The following is an 8393-nucleotide window of genomic DNA, read 5'->3' on the forward strand; positions in this document are numbered from 1 at the left end:
TGAATAGAATTTGTGCATACAGTGTCAAGGATTTCTTATGTTCCACACTAAAATTAAGTTCTCTTTAGGATCAGGTCACATCTGATATTCCTTTATACTAAGCACAATGGTGGGCTAATAATATATTCATATTATAAATCTGAATAAAGATAAAAAAAAAAGTAGTTTTAGGAGTATAGTTATAACTACCCTTCATGTTTTTAAAATATACTGGCCATGTAGTCATAGGCATTTATAAGGACAATCATTTCTGTGTGCATTGAGTGTGAATAACCCAACACCAAAAGAAATATATAGAGTGTAATTTTTACATGTATAATCAAATAGAATATTAAAATTAATTGTTTGCAAAATATGCACACTGTAACCAAGCAGGCAAAGAGAGCCCTTGGAGAGTTAATGAAGACTTAATTGCACTGAAAGTTATTTTTCAAAGACACAAAAATCCTGTAGGGGTGGTGTAACTGGAGTTAAATTTATAAATTTATATATTTTTTATTACAAGGAGGGAATCTATTCAAATATCACATTAATCAACCAGGAGGAAAAAATTACAAGAATGTAAGCAACTGGTACAAGCGTATTTTTTTTGAATGAGGTATATATTACTATGAACAAAATATTTACTGAAAACTCAGGAATACGTCATTAGATTGAAAGAAGAAATAACATAGATATAGAAAAAATTATTCCAATATTTAATCATATTTCAATGCAAAGAGGAAAACTTGCAAATTACTGGGGGTAGGAATCCATGAAAGATGTAGAAAAAAACTATAATTAATACTAACAGGAAAGTCTCAATTTATTAAATTTTCTCCTATACTTTAAGAATTTAAAAGTATGTAACAATGACGTAGTGAAAGGATTGACTTTCAGAATATGCTGCTGGTAATTACAATCATTTTAATGTTTTATACCTACAGGCGTATAATCATGATTAATACCCAAGGTGGTTTTCTGAGGCAACTCATTAAGCTTTATTAAAAAAAAAGAGTAAATTACATTCCCTATCATGGTTAGAAAGTTAACTAACACCATATAGAAATGTTTTCAGCATTTTTTTTTAAATAAAATGAGTTTATACAGGCCAATTTAATCTTAACTAATAATTTCAAAGATTCGAACATAAAGGAAAAAAGTCAGTATTATCCAAGACATTATAGAACATAAAGTAAGAAAGTGGAAACTACTTAACTGGGAAATTTAAAATAAATTCTAAAATACAAGTTATCATTAATTTTGAACTTTTGTTAAATTATAACACTTTATAATATTAAAATCTGAGATGCAGACAGTGAGTGGTATTATACAAAGGGACCTATACTACATTACAAAATGTGATGGCTTTATATAGCAAGTACAGAAATTCTTTGAGGCTCCTTTCTTCAAAAGGCCCATGAAAATATTAGGGATGTTTTTTTTTTTTTAACTCTTGTGTAATCAGTGGTATGTTAGTGAATGTTTAATAACCAACTCATAAAGGGGAAGATAAATAATTCCTGACTTGTAGCATTTGCTGATCTCTGTGGTATAAATATCCCCCATGCTGGCTGATTTTAAGCTACCAACCAAAGTGAAATCACTGAACACAGATGGAAGAAATGCACAGAAGCATACCAACCAAATAGCATTTCTACCACACAGGTATTTCAGACATAAAAACACTGAAGATCACAGATAACAGTAAAAATTAAGAAAATTAAGAGGTATTGTGTTTTGAGTATGGAGTCCCTTTTTAAATGTAATTTACTTAATTATAAATTTATATAATTTAATTTTTAATTATAGTTGAATTTTACAAGGAGTTCATGAAATCCCTGAAAATTTAACAAACATGAATCTTAAATTGTATATTAATGTGTCTATTTTCTATGAGATTAGATAACCGAATATTATATTTTTTGAGGGTTAAGTGACTGCATCCTACAGCTTTTGATCTGTAATTCAACTATATCACATAACTACATTAGTAGGCACCTAGTGAGTATTTTTGTTGAATTATTTCATATTGTGGATTCATAATTAACACTAAACATTATTACTACTGAAGTACAGGTATTTAAAATTGAATTTGCCTATTAATATTTATAGTGTACACATACTTTTGACTATAACCTTTACGTATTATATTTAAGGAACAAAAAATTAGGCTTTCTTGCCTTAGCAATAATTAATATGAATTTCTTTAATCATCATGGGATTCCAATTTCAAAAAAAATAAAAATTGACATAATCGATTTATTTTCTTGCATAGTTCTAATCCTCAAATGTTGGAAATTAACAATGTGTTTCATAATAATTCATGTAAATAAGTAACTCTAATTTTACCATACAATGATGTAGCAGTATATCACATTGTGATTGTAAGCTTTAACTTCAAAGTTGCATGAAATACACAGAAATTCAAATATTTGAATTTCTAGTCATTGAAGATCATTGTACATCATTACATATCTTCAGAGTACTTTAAACTTTCTTTTTTGGAAAGAAGTCAACCTAGACTTAAAAGTGTTAGAGAAAGACATAGTGCCTTTCTGTTATACATAAGGAAGCTGACACAGAGTACCCCTAGAGTAGACTGAACAATCTCTCCTAAGATGTTCATGTCCTAATTTCCAAAACCTATAAATACATTGCCTTACATGAAAACAGAGACTTTACAGATACAATTAAATTAAGAATCTTGAAATGGTGAGATTTTTCTGGATTACTTGGGTAGGTCCAATGTAATCAGAAAGGCTTTCATAAGAAGGAGACTACAGAGTCAGAGTTGAGATGCAGAAGGAGATTGGAGGCCAGAAACAGAAGTCAGAGAGAGATCTGAAGATGTTTCTGATGGTCTTGAAGATGGAGGAAGGGACAACAAGCTAAGGAACGCAGATGACCTCTAGAAGCTGGAAAAGACAAGAAAACAGATTCCCTCTTAGACCAACCATTCAGAAGGTATGCAGGCTTGATGACACCTTGACTTTAGGGCTCTAAACACCTAGAAGAGTAATATAATAAATTTACGTTGCTTTGAGTTACTAAATTTGTGGTAATTTGTTATAGCATCATCAGGAAATTAATATATTACTTATATGACTTCTCAGCTCTCCTATATACAGATATTCCAACCTGGGGCTCTACCTCAATAAATGTTTTATTCTACAACACTATCCCTTTGCATTCCAAAATTTCACTTCCAGTCTTAAAACACTGAAAGGTCACTGTAGCTGTAAATCAAATTAATAGCTGTATAAGCAGACAAAGATTAACATACAAAATCCTAACAAAGGGGAAAAAATAAAACTATGCCATGAAATTAAAAGCTTTAAAGGAGATTCATTTATTCTGAAATAAGGTAGACCAAATTATCTGAAGTAGAGATACACAAATATACATGAAGCAATGAGTAAGAATCTTAGTAACTAGGTTAACAAAACAGTCTTTCAAACTCAACGACATTAGGTACATGAATGGAAAAGCTTTGTCTGTTACTTTTTGTGTATCTCATACTTAGCACATGATTGGCCTATATAGTACTTGGTTTGTAATCATCTGTCAAATACACTTCACCTAAAAGTTGAAGGATAAATAACAATTCAACATAAAGATGTACTCAAGGCAATGTAATCTTGTTTTTTAAGCAGGAAAAAAACATTGTTAAACTTCCAAAAAAAAACATTGTTAAAAGTTCCAAAAAATTTAATGCAAACATTTTCATTGTTAACAAAATGTGAATATGCTAAATGTTTTCTAATATAGATTGCTGTTATCTTCAATGAACCATAGGTTCATTTTATGAACCATTAAGTGAGTCAATGTTCCAATTGTACCAGAACAAAAGCCTTCTAAAATTTGGGAGCCTAAAGAGAATTGGTAATTTTCAAAGGAGGTGATGCCTGAGAAGCAGAAAGCATGGACAACACCAAAATGTAGTCAGAACAGAAAAAGATGAGTCAAGGAATGACCTGCACTAGATAATAATTTAATATAGCAGGGGACTTTAAATCCTAGAAGGTCTAAGTAAAGGAATGAAAATCATCAGGCAAATTTTAAATTTAAGTTTAAATTCAAGTGATTATTAAATGGGATACAGCTGGTCTAATTTATCATAGAGTTTTTAATCTAAGATGAATTGCAGGGACTCAGAACATGCTGTGATACGTTCTGTGTATTCTGTTGGCATATGAAAATCACAAATTAGTAATTCTAAAATAGGTTGTGAATCATAGATCTAGATCAACTTTTATGGATAACACCTTTTCACAAAGAGATCAATTTTGAAATTACAATGATCTGTTTCTACAATCATTAAAGTACAGGCTTCATAAAGCTTAATGTCAACAGAAGTGCCCCAAACAGACATGTTATACTAAGATGTTAGGTAGGTTCATACATTATCATATCTTTAAAATATCTCATATTTTTGTATCCTCCGTTTCCATTTTGGGAATCATAATCTAGAGTTCCTATTATCCTATACATCTATTTTAAAACTTTGGAGTAACATTGGAAAATCAATTTATAGGCAATTTGGATATGACTTTTTTGAGGTGTCATAACTTGTTTATATATCTATTCTTATATGCATATATATTCTTTTAATTGTAACAAAATTCAAGAGAGAATAGTATAATAAATATGCATATATCCATCACCCACCTTCAATTACCATCAACTCATGACCAATATTGTTTTATGTATACTCCCTTATTTATAGCTCTCACTTCCAGATTATTTTGAAGCAATCCCAGGAGTCATTTCATCAAAAATATTTTCTTTGTGTTTCTAAAATATGCCTTTTATTGTTATTTATCCTATATCTTTTATACCTATAATTTATATTATTGTTTTCCTTCTATTAATTTGCTAATTATACATTTTTACTATTATTAGTGTCTACTGAATGTATCTTTAACATTTCCAATGAATAAGAATTCTTAGTTTCACCAATTCTGAGAGCTGTAGAACTTTAGATCCTTTAAAATTTGTTTCCCCTCGATGTTTTTCCTTTTTTGGAAAGCATTGCTTTTCCTAATGTAATCTGAATGCTACAAGACACTGTAATTATTCTGCTCTTTGTTGGTATTTATTTTATTGACCTACATATTTACCTTCTGTGATGGTCTTCATTTCCCCTGAATAATCATGTTTCTGTCTGGGAACTTTTTCTTCTACCAGAACTGTGTTTAATTTCTTTAAGTGCAGTCCTGTGGTGACAAATTTCCTTGGTCATCATTTGCTTAGAAAAGGCTTTACTTCATTATCTCTTTTAAAGGATGTTTTCACTGGGCAAATGTTTCTAGATGTGTTTACTTCCTTGTGTCATTTTAAAGATGTCTTTCATCACTTTCTGGCTTTCAGTATTTCTGTTGAGTAGTCACCTACCTATCATATTGCTGGCCCTTTCAAAGTAATGTGCCTTTTTGTTCTGACTGCTCTTAAACCTTTTTCTAAGATTACCAATAGGTTTATCTTCTATGCATGAGTCTGGCTTTATTTGGTTTTGAGGTTTGCTAACTTCCTGAATCTGAGGGTTGATATATCTTACCAGTTTTGAAATTTTTCAGCCACTATCACTTCAAATAGTATTTTTACCATATTATCTCTTTTGTTTCCTTTTGAGATTCCACTAACAAACAAGTTCGACCATTTTGGTATAACTCACAAGTCTCTTCCTTTCATCTATTGAAATACTTTCTGTATTTTATTAAGAGTAATTTTTTATTGACCTGTCTTTGAGTTTACTGATCCTTTATGTTCTAGTAAAGCCATCAGTGAGTTCTTAATTTTTTTCAATACTAGAATGTTCATTTTATTCCTTTTAAAATAGATTATAATTATTTCAAAACCCTCATTCTGCTTTTTTATTTAAAAAATTTTGTTTAGTAAGTTTATCATAGTTATTTCAAAGACTACATCTGCTAGTCCCAGTAACTAGACCATCTGTGTATTCCACATATATTGTCTGTTTTTCCCTTGATTATCAGCCATTGCTTTTATTTGTCACATGCTTTATCATTTTTTATTGTTATTATATGTTGAAAATTGCATATCCCCCCAAAAAAATCCAGATGTTCTCATCTTTCACCAATCATGGATCTCTCTTTACCTTATTAAGTAATAGAATCAAGAGTTGAGCGGGGTCAGGCTAGATTGCAGGGTTAGTAAAAGTAAGTGCAGCTTAACTTCACCCTTGTTTTTAAGGTATGACCCTCCCAGTGTAATGGGTCTATCTCCTTTGCCCTGATGTACTCTGGGAGATCAAGCTGTGTCCTTCAGAGACTCCAAATCAAGCTCTCTTTTTTCAGCTTCAAGAAGTTCAAAATTGAGCAGTATCTTAAGGGAAATAAAACTGTTGTGCTCAAGGTAAATATCCTTCCTAACAGGTTTTTTTTTTCTTTTTTTTAAGAACTATAAGATGAGGGACATCGACTCTATCTTTTATAAAACTTTCAACCTAGTTCCCCAGTCTCCTACACAGCATCAGAACTCAACAAATGTCCAATGAAAAAAATAAATACCTATTAGTTTCTTTCCCTCTAGGTCCAGTTGCACCCATCAGCCTCACATGACCACTACATTTTAGGCTTATTTCTATTTCTCCTAACAGATGTTTTTTTTGGTTTGGAAAAATCCCAATATTTAGCCCATTCCAAGAATTAATGAACTCCCAGAAGAGAGCATCACCTTCTGTTGGAAAAGTTCTCTTCTGTCTGAAATATTTGCTTATCTAATCCTCATAGCATTACAACTCTTTGATATCATTATATTATCTTATAATTTATGCAAGGTTTTTTTTTTTTTTTGGTTAAGCTGTATGAAATTTCCAGTATTGTTAGGTCAGAAACAAATTGCCCCAAGAGATTTAGCCATCCATGACCTATCATGTTTTATTCATAAGCAGAATTCTGATATAAAAAAGATTTTTTACAATATATATTTAGCAAAATTGCAGCCTGCAAACACTGTTTATATTTTAAGTCCAATTAAATAAGTAATTATATTTATACAACGAACAGCTAATACATGCCTTTTATTATTCTCAGACTTAGTGTTACATGTTGAATTGGCAAAACAGACTCAATTCCTACCTAGATGAGCTGAAAATCAGGGAGACATCTTTGCCCACAAATTCATACAAATACATAATCTAAAACTTTATTCAGAGAAAAAATTCTATTGAGCTATGAGAATATTTATAAAATGGACCTAATCCAGTCTGAGGAGTTTAGATAAGGCTTCTGTAAGAAACTGGCTTTTAACTTCAGAGCTGAATAATGCATTAAAGCTAGGATTTAACATGTAGATAAGTACAGAACTATATAAATGTAGATAAATGGAAATATATTCACCAGAAATGAGGGTACCTTAGTGAAACAATGATTCATAATCCTATAATAAGACATATAGGCACATGAAAAGATGTTCAATATTGCTAATTATCAGAAAGATTCAAATCAAAACTATAATGAGGTATCACCTCACACTGGTCAGAACAGCCATCATTAAAAAGTCCACAAGTGATAAATGCTGGAGAGGTGTAGAGAAAAGGGAATCCTCCTACACTGTTGGTGGGAATGTAACTTGGTGCAGCTACTATGGAAAACAGTATGGAGATTCCTTGAAAAACTAAAAATAGAGATATTATATGATTCAGCAATCCTATTCCTGGGCATATATCTGGAAGACACTTTAATTCAAAAAGATATACGCTCTGCAATGTTTACAGCAATAGTATTTACAGTAGCCAAGACATGCAAGCAACCTAAATGTCCATTAACAGATGACTGGATAAATAAGGTGTGTGTGTATACTAGGTATACATACACACACACACACACACACACACACACACACACACACCATGGAATACTACTCAGCCATAAACAAGAATGACATAATGCCATTTGCAGTAATGTGGATGGACTTAGAGATTATCACACTAAGTGAAGTAAATCAGACAAAGACAAATATCACATATCACTTTATGTGGAATCCAAAATATGATACAAAGGAACCTACTTACAAAACAGAAACAGACTCACAAACAGAAAACAAACTTATGGTTACCAAAGGGGAAAGAAGGGAGGGATAAATAAAGGCGTTTCAGATTGCAGATACTACTATACAAAATAGACAAACAACAAGGTCCTACCGTGTAACAGAGAACTATATTCAAAATCTTATAATAACCTACAATAAAAAATATGAAAAGGCATATATATGTATAACTGAATCACTATGCTGTACAACAGAAAATAACACAACATTGTACATCAACTATACTTCGATTAGAAAAAAAATAAGACACATAAGATTGTGTGAATACCCTGAGTGTTGTTTAATCTGAATTTTGTGGGCCAGAGTACGTTCCCATAGAATTTTCCATATAAGCTCACATA

Source organism: Vicugna pacos, chromosome 1, assembly GCF_048564905.1.
Source record: "Vicugna pacos chromosome 1, VicPac4, whole genome shotgun sequence".
Classification (NCBI taxonomy): domain Eukaryota; kingdom Metazoa; phylum Chordata; class Mammalia; order Artiodactyla; family Camelidae; genus Vicugna; species Vicugna pacos.